Below are 16,873 nucleotides of genomic sequence, written 5' to 3' on the forward strand. Positions count from 1 at the left end.
ACAATAATTGCAATAAAATGTGTCTTCTAAGAATCTAACATTTTAGAAAAAAATGTTTAGCTCTCCCTCATGAATGAGGTTTCTTGGTGTATTGGTAACCACTCTGATCTTTGAATCCAGTGATCTGTATTTAAATCTTGGTAGGTCCTATTGGTTTTTTGTAAGTACTGTTCAGTTTATATTTCTCTGAGAGTACGTTCTAATAAAAACTGTTTAAATGCTTCCTCATGAATGAGGTTTCCTGGTGTATTTGAAACCATTTTGGACTCTGAATCCATTATTTGTATTTACATCTTGGTAGGTCCTATTGTTTTTTTGTAAGTATTATGCAGTTCATATCTCTGAGAAAGAAAAGATCTATAAATTGCATAAATTAAGAATCATACACACTGAGAGACAGGTTTATCTGTAATATAATTCCAATAAAATGTAACCTTTAAGAATCTTACACTGTGAGAAATTTTTTTACATGCCACCATATGAATGAGCTTTCATGGTGAACTGTTTACAATTCTGGACTCTGAAACCAATAATCTGTATATACAAATTGGTAGATCCTAATGGTTTTATTTGTAAATACAATGTAGTACATATCTCTCTGAATGAATATTTCTGTATCTTGTAGAAATTAAGATCTTACACTCTGAGAGAAAGTTTTATATGTGTCATTAGAAGGGAGATTCCATGGTGTTATGGTTAGCACTCTGTACTCTGAATCCAGTAAATTGAGTTTAAATCTCGGTGGGACCAGGTGTATTATATGTGTAGTACATATCTCTCTGAATGAATATTTCTCTATCTTGTAGAAATTAAGATCTTACACTCTGGGAAAAAGTTTTATATGTGTTATTAGAAGGGAGATTCCATGGTGTTATGGTTAGCACTCTGTACTCTGAATCCAGTAAATTGAGTTCAAATCTCGGTGGGACCAGGTGCATTTTAGTACCTTCAGTTTAAGTCCTTGATTGACAAAAACTTTTCTTTTTTATACATATAATACAATTTTTTAAATAACTTATTATTGTAAATATGTACTAAAATCTAAAAAAAAGGTAGTTATAGAAATGTTTGTAATTATATGAATTTTACTATGTAATCCAAATAAGCATTGATGTAAATATATGTACAATAACTTCAATAAAATGTGTCTTCTAAGAATCTAACATTTTAGAAAAAAATGTTTAGATGTTACCTGATGAATGTGGTTTCTTGGTGTATTGGTAACCACTCCTCTTTGATCTTTGAATACAGTGATCTGTATTTAAATCTTGGTAGGTCCTATTGGTTTTTTGTAAGTACCATTCAGTTCATATCTCTCTGATAGTACATTCTTATAAAAATATTTAGATGCTCCCTAATGGATGAGGTTTCATGGTGTATTGGTAAACATTTTGGACTCTGAATCCATGATCTATATTTACATCTTGGTAGGTTCTATTGGTTTTGTTGTAAGTACAATACAGTTCATATCTCTGAGAAAGAAAATATCTATAAATTGCATAAATTAAGAATCTTACACACTGAGAGACAGGTTTATGTGTCATTTAATTCCAATAAAATGTATCCACTAAGAATCTTATACTCTGACAAAAAATGTACATGCTACCATATGAATGAGGTTTCATTGTGTAATGTTAACAATTCTAGACTCTGAAAACTATAATCTGTACAAAAATTTGGTAGGTCCTAATGGCTTTTTTTGTAAATACAATGTAATACTTATCTCTCTGATTATTATTCCTGTAACTTGTATAAAATAAGACCTCACACTCTAAAAGAAAGTTGTATAGGTGGTGTTAGAAGAGAGGTTCCATGGTGTAATGGTTAGCACTCTGGACTCTGAATCCAGCCATCCGAGTTCAAATCTCGGTGGGACCTGATGTCTTCTAGTACCTTCAGTTTAAGTTCTTGATTGACAGAAAGTCTTCTTTTTCATACATATAATATTTTTTTAAATCACTGATTTTTGTGAATATGTACGAAAAGCTAAAAAAGGTAGTTATAGAAATGTATGTAATTATATGAATTTTACTATATAACCCAAATAAGCGTTGATGTAAATATATGTACAATAATTGCAATAAAATGTGTCTTCTAAGAATCTAACATTTTAGAAAAAAATGTTTAGCTCTCCCTCGTGAATGAGGTTTTTTGGTGTATTGGTGGTAACCACTCTGATCTTTGAATCCAGTGATCTGTATTTAAATCTTGGTAGGTCCTATTGGTTTTTTGTAAGTACCTTTCAGTTTTTATATTTCTCTGAGAGTACATTCTAATAAAAACTGTTTAAATGCTTCCTCATTAATGAGGTTTCCTGGTGTATTTGTAACCATTTTGGACTCTGAATCCATGATTTGTATTTACATCTTGGTAGGTCCTATTGTTTTTTTTGTAAGTATTATGCAGTTCATATCTCTGAGAAAGAAAAGATCTATAAATTGCATAAATTAAGAATCATAAACACTGAGAGACAGGTTTATCTGTAATATAATTCCAATAAAATGTAACCTCTAAGAATTTTACACTGTGAGAATTTTTTTTACATGCCACCATATGAATGAGCTTTCATGGTGAACTGTTAACAATTCTGGACTCTGAAACCAATAATCTGTATATACAAATTGGTAGGTCCTAATGGTTTTATTTGTAAATACAATGTAGTACATATCTCTCTGAATGAATATTTCTGTATCTTGTAGAAATTAAGATCTTACACTCTGAGAGAAAGTTTTATATGTGATATTAGAAGGGAAATTCCATGGTGTTATGGTTAGCACTGTGTACTCTGAATCCAGTAAATTGAGTTCAAATCTCAGTGTGGCCAGGTGCATTTTAGTACCTTCAGTTTTAGTCCTTGATTGACAAAAACTTTTCTTTTTTATACATATAATACATTTTTTTAAATCACTGATTATTGTAAATATTTACTAAAATATAAAAAAAAGGTAGTTATAGAAATGTTTGTAATTATATGAATTTTACTATGTAATCCAAATAAGCATTGATATAAATATATGTACAATAACTTCAATAAAATGTGTCTTCTAAGAATCTAACATTTTAGAAAAAAATGTTTAGATGTTCCCTAATGAATGTGGTTTCTTGGTGTATTGGTAATCACTCCACTCTGATCTTTGAATACTGTGATCTGTATTTAAATCTTGGTAGGTCCTATTGGTTTTTTGTAAGTACCATTCAGTTCATATCTCTATGAGAGTACATTCTTATAAAAATATTTAGATGCTCCCTAATGGATGAGGTTTCATGGTGTATTGGTAAACATTTTGGACTCTGAATCCATGATCTATATTTACATCTTGGTAGGTTCTATTGGTTTTGTTGTAAGTACAATACAGTTCATATCTCTGAGAAAGAAAATATCTATACATTGCATTAATTAAGAATCTTACACACTGAGAGACAGGTTTATGTGTCATTTAATTCCAATAAAATGTATTCACTAAGACTCTTATACTCTGACAAAAAATGTACATGCTACCATATGAATGAGGTTTCATTGTGTAATGTTAACAATTCTTGACTCTGAAACTTATAATCTGTATAAAAATTTGGTAGGTCCTTATGGCTTTTTTTGTAAATACAATGTAATACTTATCTCTCTGATTATTATTCCTGTAACTTGTAGAAAATAAGATCTCACACTCTAAGAGAAAGTTGTATAGATGGTGTTAGAAGAGTGGTTCCATGGTGTAATGGTTAGCACTCTGGACTCTGAATCCAGGTATCCGAGTTCAAATCTCAGTGGAACCTGATGCGTTTTAGTACCTTCAGTTTAAGTTCTTGATTGACAGAAAGTCTTCTTTTTCATACATATAATAATTTTTTTAAATCACTGATTTTTGTAAATATGTACGAAAAGCTAAAAAAGGTAGTTATAGAAATGAATGTAATTATATGAATTTTACTATATAACCCAAATAAGCATTGATGGAAATATATGTACAATAATTGCAATAACATGTGTCTTCTAAGTTTCTAACATTTTAGAAAAAAATGTTTAGCTCTCCCTCATGAATGAGGTTTCTTGGTGTATTGGTAACCACACTGATCTTTGAATCCAGTGATCTGTATTTAAATCTTGGTAGGTCCTATTGGTTTTTTGTAAGTACTGTTCAGTTTATATTTCTCTGAGAGTACATTCTAATAAAAACTGTTTAAATGCTTCCTCATGAATGAGGTTTCCTGGTGTATTTGTAACCATTTTGGACTCTGAATCCATGATTTGTATTTATATCTTGGTAGGTCCTATTGTTTTTTTGTAAGTATTATGCAGTTCATATCTCTGAGAAAGAAAAGATCTATAAATTGCATAAATTAAGAATCATACACACTGAGAGACAGGTTTATCAGTCATATAATTCCAATAAAATGTAACCTTTAAGAATTTTACACTGTGAGAATTTTTTTTACATGCCACCATATAAAAGAGCTTTCATGGTGAACTGTTAACAATTCTGGACTCTGAAACCAATAATCTGTATATACAAATTGGTAGGTCCTAATGGTTTTATTTGTAAATACAATGTAGTACATATCTCTCTGAATGAATATTTCTGTATCTTGTAGAAATTAAGATTTTACACTCTGAGAGAAAGTTTTATATGTGTCATTAGAAGGGAGATTCCATGGTGTTATGGTTAGCACTCTGTACTCTGAATCCAGTAAATTGAGTTTAAATCTCGGTGGGACCAGGTGTATTATATGTGTAGTACATATCTCTCTGAATGAATATTTCTCTATCTTGTAGAAATTAAGATCTTACACTCTGGGAAAAAGTTTTATATGTGTTATTAGAAGGGAGATTCCATGGTGTTATGGTTAGCACTCTGTACTCTGAATCCAGTAAATTGAGTTCAAATCTCAGTGGGACCAGGTGCATTTTAGTACCTTCAGTTTAAGTCCTTGATTGACAAAAACTTTTCTTTTTTATACATATAATACATTTTTTTAAATCACTGATTATTGTAAATATGTACTAAAATCTAAAAAAAGGTAGTTATAGAAATGTTTGTAATTATATGAATTTTACTATGTAATCCAAATAAGCATTGATGTAAATATATGTACAATAACTTCAATAAAATGTTTCTTCTAAGAATCTAACATTTTAGAAAAAAATGTTTAGATGTTCCCTGATGAATGTGGTTTCTTGGTGTATTGGTAACCACTCCTCTCTGATCTTTGAATACAGTGATCTGTATTTAAATGTTGGTAGGTCCTATTGGTTTTTTGTAAGTACCATTCAGTTCATATCTCTCTGATAGTACATTCTTATAAAAATATTTAGATGCTCCCTAATGGATGAGGTTTCATGGTGTATTGGTAAACATTTTGGACTCTGAATCCATGATCTATATTTACATCTTGGTAGGTTCTATTGGTTTTGTTGTAAGTACAATACAGTTCATATCTCTGAGAAAGAAAATATCTATAAATTGCATAAATTAAGAATCTTACACACTGAGAGACAGGATTATGTGTCATTTAATTCCAATAAAATGTACCCACTAAGAATCTTATACTCTGACAAAAAATGTACATGCTACCATATGAATGAGGTTTCATTGTGTAATGTTAACAATTCTAGACTCTGAAAACTATATTCTGTATAAAAATTTGGTAGGTCCTAATGGCTTTTTTTGTAAATACAATGTAATACTTATCTCTCTGATTATTATTCCTGTAACTTGTATAAAATAAGACCTCACACTCTAAAAGAAAGTTGTATAGGTGGTGTTAGAAGAGAGGTTCCATGGTGTAATGGTTAGCACTCTGGATTCTGAATCCAGCCATCCGAGTTCAAATCTCGGTGGGACCTGATGTCTTCTATTACCTTCAGTTTAAGTTCTTGATTGACAGAAAGTCTTCTTTTTCATACATATAATATTTTTTTAAATCACTGATTTTTGTGAATATGTACGAAAAGCTAAAACAGGTAGTTATAGAAATGTATGTAATTATATGAATTTTACTATATAACCCAAATAAGCGTTGATGTAAATATATGTACAATAATTGCAATAAAATGTGTCTTCTAAGAATCTAACATTTTAGAAAAAAATGTTTAGCTCTCCCTCGTGAATGAGGTTTTTTGGTGTATTGGTGGTAACCACTCTGATCTTTGAATCCAGTGATCTGTATTTAAATCTTGGTAGGTCCTATTGGTTTTTTGTAAGTACCTTTCAGTTTTTATATTTCTCTGAGAGTACATTCTAATAAAAACTGTTTAAATGCTTCCTCATTAATGAGGTTTCCTGGTGTATTTGTAACCATTTCGGACTCTGAATCCATGATTTGTATTTACATCTTGGTAGGTCCTATTGTTTTTTTGTAAGTATTATGCAGTTCATATCTCTGAGAAAGAAAAGATCTATAAATTGCATAAATTAAGAATCATAAACACTGAGAGACAGGTTTATCTGTAATATAATTCCAATAAAATGTAACCTCTAAGAATTTTACACTGTGAGAAATTTTTTTACATGCCACCATATGAATGAGCTTTCATGGTGAACTGTTAACAATTCTGGACTCTGAAACCAATAATCTGTATATACAAATTGGTAGGTCCTAATGGTTTTATTTGTAAATACAATGTAGTACATATCTCTCTGAATGAATATTTCTGTATCTTGTAGAAATTAAGATCTTACACTCTAAGAGAAAGTTTTATATGTGATATTAGAAGGGAAATTCCATGGTGTTATGGTTAGCACTCTGTACTCTGAATCCAGTAAATTGAGTTCAAATCTCGGTGGGACCAGGTGTATTATATGTGTAGTACATATCTCTCTGAATGAATATTTCTGTATCTTGTAGAAATTAAGATCTTACACTCTTGGAAAAAGTTTTATATGTGTTATTAGAAGGGAGATTCCATAGTGTTATGGTTAGCACTGTGTACTCTGAATCCAGTAAATTGAGTTCAAATCTCAGTGTGGCCAGGTGCATTTTAGTACCTTCAGTTTTAGTCCTTGATTGACAAAAACTTTTCTTTTTTATACATATAATACATTTTTTTAAATCACTGATTATTGTAAATATTTACTAAAATCTAAAAAAAAGGTAGTTATAGAAATGTTTGTAATTATATGAATTTTACTATGTAATCCAAATAAGCATTGATATAAATATATGTACAATAACTTCAATAAAATGTGTCTTCTAAGAATCTAACATTTTAGAAAAAAATGTTTAGATGTTCCCTAATGAATGTGGTTTCTTGGTGTATTGGTAACCACTCCACTCTGATCTTTGAATACTGTGATCTGTATTTAAATCTTGGTAGGTCCTATTGGTTTTTTGTAAGTACCATTCAGTTCATATCTCTATGAGAGTACATTCTTATAAAAATATTTAGATGCTCCCTAATGGATGAGGTTTCATGGTGTATTGGTAAACATTTTGGACTCTGAATCCATGATCTATATTTACATCTTGGTAGGTTCTATTGGTTTTGTTGTAAGTACAATACAGTTCATATCTCTGAGAAAGAAAATATCTATACATTGCATTAATGTTATGCACACCAGTGCCTGCAGGAATGTACTGGTGTTTGAACTGTTATGCACACCAGTGCCTGCAGAAATGTACTGGTGTCTGAACAGAGAGGGATGCAAAACAAATGAACTCACAGACAGACTGGGAAATATGACATAACGTACACAGAAGGTGATAGGGTAACAAAACCAACACAGAGTGAACAGAGAAGCCCAGAGGCTAAGAAACTGGGTGTCTCCCTAGTATTAGAAATGCTCAGATGGAAAAAGCAAGATGTTGTGTTTTAATACGTAGAGAACCCGAAATGCTGTTGCTAAGGGCAACAGCAAAACCCTAAAGGGTTACCAACGGGTGTGGCAGTAAACTCCTTGGTCAGAGATGGAATAATAGACACAAGGAGAGTCTCCACAATCCTAATTCTCACTTGCAAGGCCCAGGTTCAGCTTACTGCCACTAAACTGACACATGGACGCCCTGCACAGTGAGAGAGGATTAAGCAGGCAGGTCTGAAAGTACAGCCACAAACCTGCTGGGTTCACAGAATAGCAAAAGAACCTCAGCAGGCTAAACGACTGACTCCAGTCTTACTGCTAGGTCTGGATTGGCAGAGTGTAGTACCAAATCCCCAGGCCTATTTGTAGTAAGCAACAACAAATACAAAGCTACACAGTACTGGCTAACTTTCAGGAACTGACTAACCAACAAAGATTCAGCAGCATCTGCTTATCCTGAGAAGAGGCCTTATAAAGCAGGTGCTGTCCACGCCCCCTCAGACCTCACAGACTGTGAGCACAAAAACCAGCACCGGATCCCCTGCCTGTAACCACTGCACAGCAAAAGACCCAAACCGGAGTATCAGCTGCGCTCAGGTTACTCCGCTAGCACTTGTCTCCCGGTTGGCATGACGACGTGGCAGCACAGGGGAGGAGACCCTAACAGTACCCCCCCTCTGACGAGGGGTCAAAGAACCCCTACCACCGGGTTTATCGGGGAACTGCGAGAAGAAAGAGCGTATCAGTCTGGGGGCATGAAGATCACAACTGCGCACCCACGACCGCTCCTCCGGGCCATACCCCTTCCAGTGCACCAAAAATGACAGCCGACCCCGAACCATCTTGGAGTCAAGAATCCTTTCAACAACAAACTCCCTCTGGCCACGTATCAGAAGAGGGGAAGGTCTTCCTCTGGAAGAAGGATTACTAATCGCCCGTTTTAAAAGGGAACAATGAAATGTTTTATTGATACCCAAAGAACGGGGCAGATCTAACTGAAATGCCACCGGATTGATAACCCTGGTGATCTTTTAAGGGCCGATGAACCGGGGGCCTAACTTATGAGATGGCTGTCTCAACTTCAAATTCTTGGTAGACAACCAGACGAAGTCTCCTAATTTGAAGCTGCAGGGTCTTTTCCGCTTATCAAAAACCCTTTTGGTCACTAATGACACAGACACAAGGGCTTTCTTCACTTTCCTCCAAATACCTCTAAGGACCGAAACGACAGAGGAACCACCAGGCGTGGAGTCCAGGGGGTCAAAAGAATTGGCCTTAGGATGATGCCCATACACACAAAGGAAGGGAGAGATCCCTGTAGCAGAGTGAGCCGCGTTGTTATAGGCAAACTCCGCCATTGACAGATGAGCAACCCAGTCAGTCTGACACTTGGAGACATAACACCTGAGGAACTGCTCCAAGGACTGGTTCACCCTTTCAGTCTGCCCATTAGACTGCGGATGGTAGCCTGACGACAAGCTGACAGAAATCTGGAGATCGGAACAAAATGCCCTCCAGAATTTGGCCACAAACTGGGATCCGCGGTCAGAGACCACATCAAGTGGCAACCCGTGGAGACGCACAACATGCAGCATAAATAATTCAGACAGGCGTCTGGCCGATGGCAGCCCAACCAGTGGAACGAAGTGCGCCATCTTCGAAAACCTGTCAACGACAACCCAGATGGCTGTCATCCCCGAGGATTTGGGCAAGTCCACAACAAAATCCATTGAAATGTGGGTCCATGGCTTAGATGGAATAGAGAGTGGATGTAATGGGCCAACAGGAACCCCTCTAGGAGTCTTATTTCGGGCACAGATGTCACATGCCCGAACCCACTGATCCACATCCTTAGCCACCGAGGGCCACCACACCGCCCTAGATAGCAACTCCCGAGTTCTGGCAATACCCGGGTGACCTGCCGACTTCTTGGCATGGAATTCCAGGAACACTCGTTGTCTTAACCTAGGAGGCACAAACAAAAGACCTACCGGAAGGTCTGGAGGAGCCTGCTCCTGTGCTCTAAGGACTAATGACAAGAGGTCCTGGGTAATGCCCACTTTAATACATGATGGGGACACAATGGGCAACGGCTCCTCGGTGGTCTCCTGGATTGGAGCAAAACTCTGCGAGAGCGCATCAGCCTTGATGTTTTTTGACCCAGGGCGATATGTTATAAAAAAATTAAAGCGAGCAAAAAACAAAGCCCATCGTGCCTGCCTGGCATTGAGACGCTTCGCTGACTCTAAATATGCCAGATTCTTATGGTCGATGAGAATTGAGACCACAAACTTAGCCCCCTCAAGCCAGTGTCTCCACTCCTCGAGTGCATCCTTAATAGCCAACAATTCCCGGTTACCCACATCATAATTCATCTCGGCAGGCGAAAATTTACGGGAAAAGTAAGCACAGGGATGAAGGCGATTATCAGACACTCCCATCTGAGAGAGCACTGCCCCAATACCCATCTCAGAGGCATCCACCTCCACCACAAAAGGACGCTCTGGATCTGGGTGTCGCAGCACCTTGGCCGAGACAAATGCCCTTTTGAGATGGGCAAAAGCCGCTTTGGCCTCACGAGACCAGTGAGCAACATCCGCCCCTTTCTTAGTGAGTGCCACCAAGGGCGCCACTATAGACGAAAATCCAGCGATAAATCGTCTATAAAAATTTGCAAAGCCCAGGAAATGCTGAAGCGCCTTCAAACTAGTGGGCTGCACCCAATCCAGGACTGCCTGTACCTTGGAACCCTCCATTTGGAAACCTTCTGGGGAGATAATATATCCTAGAAATGCGATTTGCTGAACTTCAAATTCGCACTTCTCCAGCTTCGCCCCAAGCCGGTGGTCTCTGAGTTTCTGGAGGACTAAGCGTACATGCTTCCGATGTTCCTCCAGGGAATGGGAGAAGATTAGGATGTCATCTAAGTATACAACTAAGAATCTATCCAAATATTCCCTGAGCACATCGTTCATGAAATCCTGGAAGACTGCCGGGGCATTACAGAGCCCAAAAGGCATCACCAAATATTCATAATGCCCTGAGTGGGTATTAAAGGCAGTCTTCCATTCATCCCCCTCTCTTATTCGGATTAGATTGTACGCACCGCGTAGGTCAATCTTAGAAAAAATGGTGGCAGAACGAAGCTGGTCAAACAAGACCGAAATGAGAGGCAGTGGGTATGAGTTTTTAATCGTGATACGGTTCAATTCCCTGAAGTCGATGCAGGGTCGCAATGAACCGTCCTTTTTACCCACGAAGAAGAACCCCGACCCAACTGGAGACTGTGAAGGTCTGATAAATCCTTTAGCCAAGTTCTCCTGAATGTACTCTGCCATAGCCTGAGTCTCAGGACGTGACAGGGAGTACAACATGCTATTGGGAAGCTTAGCATTTGGCAACAAATCAATGGCACAGTCATAGGGGCGATGGGGAGGTAGTACCTCTGCAACTTTTTTGGAGAACACATCCGCAAAATCTGCATAACACCCTGGCAATCCTGGCAAACTTAGCTGCGAGAGCCTGACTGGAAGGCTCAAGCAACTCCTGAAACAATCAGTACCCCAACTAAGAATCTCCCCAGAGACCCAGTCAAATTGAGGATTGTGGGCCCTTAACCAGGGTAACCCCAACACCAATGGGGCAAAAGTACTGACAGTCACATAAAAGGACAATTTTTCAGAGTGTGTGGCTCCAATAAGCAAAGAAATCTGGCTAGTGCAAGAGGTAATTTTACCCTGGGATAATGGTTCCCCGTTTAACCCACAAATCTCAATTTCCGACGCCAAGAGTACTAAGGAAACAGAGTGTTTCAGGGCGAATTGGCGGTCCATAAAAACCCCGTCGGCCCCACTGTCCACAAAGGCCTCAGTCTTGACAGTTTGACCGAGGATCTTCAAGGTCACCGGAATGATAAAAGTCTTCTTGGGAAATTCTGACTTCTGGCCTGACAGGATATTTCCCATCACCCTCAGGCCCTGAAGTTTTCCGGCTTTTCTGGGCATGATACTACCACATGACCCTTATTCCCACAGTACAAACACAACCCTTGCTGTCTCCTCCGCGTCTTCTCACGCGAGGAGAGGCGGGTAGCCCCAATCTGCATAGGCTCCTCGGAAAATTCCTCAGAGTCTGAGGTTCCCTTGGGAAAGAAGGAAACCTCGGTCTTCCTTTCAAGCCTACGCTCTCTCAGCCGTCTATCCACCCGGATGGATAACTGCATGAGCTGATCCAAGCTATCAGGCAAGGGATATTGTACCAGTTGGTCTTTTATCTGGTTAGAAAGACCTCTTCGGTACTGGTGTCTCAGGGCTGGGTCATTCCACTTGGTATCATGGGCCAACCTCCGAAACTCCGTACAGTAAACCTCAACTGGCCTTCGCCCTTGCTTAAGGATCGAAATCTGAGCCTCGGCTGAGGCCGTCTTGTCAGGGTCATCATACAACATGCCCAGTGCCGTAAAAAAAGCATCAACACTTTTAAGCGACGGACAGTCAGGCTGCAACCCATATGCCCAGACCTGTGGGTCTCCTTGTAGCAAGGAAATCACTATGCCCACCTGCTGAATCTCTGACCCAGAAGACTGAGGCCTAAGCTGGAAATATAACTTGCAGCTCTCCTTGAAACAAAAGAACTGCGAGCGATCTCCAGAAAAATGATCCGGAAGATTTACTTTCGGCTCCTTAACCCCTGAAGGTGCTGCTGCTGCGGGAGCTCCGCCAGCGGCCTGGGAGGTGTGCATTTTAATGGACAAATCATTAAATTGACGAGTCAGGACCTGCACCTGATCGACCACCTGTTGCAACGTATTTTGAGGGGTATGCTCCATATTCCCACAAAATTTCAACAGGAGTATTTGGCTGCTGAATATGTTATGCACACCAGTGCCTGCAGGAATGTACTGGTGTTTGAACTGTTATGCACACCAGTGCCTGCAGGAATGTACTGGTGTCTGAACAGAGAGGGATGCAAAACAAATGAACTCACAGACAGACTGGGAAATATGACATAACGTACACAGAAGGTGATAGGGTAACAAAACCAACACAGAGTGAACAGAGAAGCCCAGAGGCTAAGAAACTGGGTGTCTCCCTAGTATTAGAAATGCTCAGATGGAAAAAGCAAGATGTTGTGTTTTAATACGTAGAGAACCCGAAATGCTGTTGCTAAGGGCAACAGCAAAACCCTAAAGGGTTACCAACGGGTGTGGCAGTAAACTCCTTGGTCAGAGATGGAATAATAGACACAAGGAGTGTCTCCACAATCCTAATTCTCACTTGCAAGGCCCAGGTTCAGCTTACTGCCACTAAACTGACACATGGACGCCCTGCACAGTGAGAGAGGATTAAGCAGGCAGGTCTGAAAGTACAGCCACAAACCTGCTGGGTTCACAGAATAGCAAAAGAACCTCAGCAGGCTAAACGACTGACTCCAGTCTTACTGCTAGGTCTGGATTGGCAGAGTGTAGTACCAAATCCCCACGCCTATTTGCAGTAAGCAACAACAAATACAAAGCTACACAGTACTGGCTAACTTTCAGGAGCTGACTAACCAACAAAGATTCAGCAGCATCTGCTTATCCTGAGAAGAGGCCTTATAAAGCAGGTGCTGTCCACGCCCCCCTCAGACCTCACAGACTGTGAGCACAAAAACCAGCACCGGATCCCCTGCCTGTAACCACTGCACAGCAAAAGACCCGAACCGGAGTATCAGCTGCGCTCAGGTTACTCCGCTAGCACTTGTCTCCCGGTTGGCATGACGACGTGGCAGCACAGGGCAGGAGACCCGAACAATTAATTAAGAATCTTACACACTGAGAGACAGGTTTATGTGTCATTTAATTGCAATAAAATGTATTCACTAAGAATCTTATACTCTGACAAAAAATGTACATGCTACCATATGAATGAGGTTTCATTGTGTAATGTTAACAATTCTTGACTCTGAAACTTATAATCTGTATAAAAATTTGGTAGGTCCTTATGGCTTTTCTCTCTGATTATTATTCCTGTAACTTGTAGAAAATAAGATCTCACACTCTAAGAGAAAGTTGTATAGATGGCGTTAGAAGAGTGGTTCCATGGTGTAATGGTTAGCACTCTGGACTCTGAATCCAGGTATCTGAGTTCAAATCTCAGTGGAACCTGATGTGTTTTAGTACCTTCAGTTTAAGTTCTTGATTGACAGAAAGTCTTCTTTTTCATACATTTAATAATTTTTTTAAATCACTGATTTTTGTAAATATGTACGAAAAGCTAAAATGAATGTAATTATATGAATTTTACTATATAACCCAAATAAGCATTGATGGAAATATATGTACAATAATTGCAATAAAATGTGTCTTCTAAGAATCTAACATTTTAGAAAAAAATGTTTAGCTCTCCCTCATGAATGAGGTTTCTTGGTGTATTGGTAACCACACTGATCTTTGAATCCAGTGATCTGTATTTAAATCTTGGTAGGTCCTATTGGTTTTTTGTAAGTACTGTTCAGTTTATATTTCTCTGAGAGTACATTCTAATAAAAAACTGTTTAAATGCTTCCTCATGAATGAGGTTTCCTGGTGTATTTGTAACCATTTTGGACTCTGAATCCATGATTTGTATTTACATCTTGGTAGGTCCTATTGTTTTTTTGTAAGTATTATGCAGTTCATATCTCTGAGAAAGAAAATATCTATAAATTGCATAAATTAAGAATCATACACACTGAGAGGCAGGTTTATCTGTAATATAATTCCAATAAAATGTAACCTCTTGGAATCTTACACTGTGAGAAATTTTTTTACATGCCACCATATGAATGAGCTTTCATGGTGTACTGTTAACAATTCTGGACTCTGAAACCAATAATCTGTATATACAAATTGGTAGGTCCTAATGGTTTTATTTGTAAATACAATGTAGTACATATCTCTCTGAATGAATATTTCTGTATCTTGTAGAGATTAAGATCTTACACTCTGAGAGAAAGTTTTATATGTGTCATTAGAAGGGAGATTCCATGGTGTTATGGTTAGCACTCTGTACTCTGAATCCAGTAAATTGAGTTCAAATCTCAGTGGGACCAGGTGTATTATATGTGTAGTACATATCTCTCTGAATGAATATTTCTGTATCTTGTAGAAATTAAGATCTTACACTCTGAGAGAAAATTTTATAAGTGATATTAGAAGGGAAATTCCATGGTGTTATGGTTAGCACTCTGTACTCTGAATCCAGTAAATTGAGTTCAAATCTCAGTGGGACCAGGTGCATTTTAGTACCTTCAGTTTAAGTCCTTGATTGACACAATTTTTTTTTTTTATACATATAATACATTTTTTTAAATCACTTATTATTGTAAATATGTAATAAAATCTAAAAAAAAGGTAGTTATAGAAATGTTTGTAATTATATGCATTTTACTGTGTAATCCAAATAAGCATTGATGTAAATATATGTACAATAACTTCAATAAAATGTGTCTTCTAAGAATCTAACATTTTAGAAAAAAATGTTTAGATGTTCCCTAATGAATGTGGTTTCTTGGTGTATTGGTAACCACTCCACTCTGATCTTTGAATACAGTGATCTGTATTTAAATCTTGGTAGGTCCTATTGGTTTTTTGTAAGTACCATTCAGTTCATATCTCTCTGAGAGTACATTCTTATAAAAATATTTAGATGCTCCCTAATGGATGAGGTTTCATGGTGTATTGGTAAACATTTTGGACTCTGAATCCATGATCTATATTTACATCTTGGTAGGTTCTATTGGTTTTGTTGTAAGTACAATACAGTTCATATCTCTGAGAAAGAAAATATCTATAAATTGCATAAATTAAGAATCTTACACACTGAGAGACAGGTTTATGTGTCATTTAATTCCAATAAAATGTATCCACTAAGAATCTTATACTCTGACAAAAAATGTACATGCTACCATATGAATGAGGTTTCATTGTGTAATGTTAACAATTCTAGACTCTGAAACTTATAATCTGTATAAAAATTTGGTAGGTCCTTATGGCTTTTTTTGTAAATACAATGTAATACTTATCTCTCTGATTATTATTCCTGTAACTTGTAGAAAATAAGATCTCACACTCTAAGAGAAAGTTGTAAAGATGGTGTTAGAAGAGTGGTTCCATGGTGTAATGGTTAGCACTCTGGACTCTGAATCCAGCGATCCGAGTTCAAATCTCGGTGGTACCTGATGTGTTTTAGTACCTTCAGTTTAAGTTCTTGATTGACAGAAAGTCTTCTTTTTCATACATATAATAATTTTTTTTAAATCACTGATTTTTGTAAATATGTACGAAAAGCTAAAAGAAGTAGTTATAGAAATGAATGTAATTATATGAATTTTACTATATAACCCAAATAAGCATTGATGGAAATATATGTATAATAATTGCAATAAAATGTGTCTTCTAAGAATCTAACATTTTAGAAAAAAATGTTTAGCTCTCCCTCATGAATGAGGTTTCTTGGTGTATTGGTGTATTGGTGTATCTTTGAATCCAGTGATCTGTATTTAAATCTTGGTAGGTCCTATTGGTTTTTTGTATGTACCATTCAGTTCATATATCTTTGAGAGTACATTCTTATAAAAATATTTAGATGCTCCCTAATGGATGAGGTTTCATGGTGTATTGACAGGGTAAACTGATAATGGTTAGGAAAGCAGAACTCCGGAATATATGAGTAACTCACAGTCTCTGTAAAGCACAAGTCCGTATAGCCACACTTAGGCTAAAGCAGGAGACAGTCTCTAAGCCGGTAGATGTTATACGGCTGAGTTGCCCAGATGGTTTGCTGACAATTAGTGCACAGGTAAGTAATGAGAAAGAACATCTGAGGAGAGTCTCTTACTGCTGATGGGTTTGAAGCTGGATGTAGCTGAAGTCCGGAGTAACAGGAGAGCTGTAGTAATGGAAGCTGGAACAAATGAAGTATCCACAGGGGAACGCTGGAAACAGGAATGCAGGAACTGGGAGAACTAGACACAGGGTATGTGACTCGTTGTCCGAGGCCATCAGAGTAAGCCCCGGACAGGAACTTATACTCCTTGCTCTGCAGTGATTGGTCGCAGTG

At 37.5% G+C, this 16,873-nt stretch overlaps 5 non-coding genes across 5 annotated transcripts; all 5 read left to right on the forward strand.

Moving 5' to 3' along the window:
• Window positions 1-1,806: 1,806 nt before the first annotated feature.
• Window positions 1,807-1,878, forward strand: TRNAQ-CUG (transfer RNA glutamine (anticodon CUG)). The gene has a single exon. It is a non-coding gene; the product is annotated as a tRNA-Gln (tRNA).
• Window positions 1,879-3,699: 1,821 nt separating this feature from the next.
• Window positions 3,700-3,771, forward strand: TRNAQ-CUG (transfer RNA glutamine (anticodon CUG)). Its single transcript has one exon. It is a non-coding gene; the product is annotated as a tRNA-Gln (tRNA).
• A 1,996-nt stretch (window positions 3,772-5,767) lies between these two features.
• On the forward strand, window positions 5,768-5,839 carry TRNAQ-CUG (transfer RNA glutamine (anticodon CUG)). The gene has a single exon. It is a non-coding gene; the product is annotated as a tRNA-Gln (tRNA).
• An 8,027-nt stretch (window positions 5,840-13,866) lies between these two features.
• Window positions 13,867-13,938, forward strand: TRNAQ-CUG (transfer RNA glutamine (anticodon CUG)). Its single transcript has one exon. It is a non-coding gene; the product is annotated as a tRNA-Gln (tRNA).
• Window positions 13,939-15,919: 1,981 nt separating this feature from the next.
• Window positions 15,920-15,991, forward strand: TRNAQ-CUG (transfer RNA glutamine (anticodon CUG)). The gene has a single exon. It is a non-coding gene; the product is annotated as a tRNA-Gln (tRNA).
• The last annotated feature ends 882 nt before the right edge of the window (window positions 15,992-16,873 follow it).

The sequence above is a fragment of the Pseudophryne corroboree genome, chromosome 11 (assembly GCF_028390025.1).
Source record: "Pseudophryne corroboree isolate aPseCor3 chromosome 11, aPseCor3.hap2, whole genome shotgun sequence".
NCBI classification, from domain to species: domain Eukaryota; kingdom Metazoa; phylum Chordata; class Amphibia; order Anura; family Myobatrachidae; genus Pseudophryne; species Pseudophryne corroboree.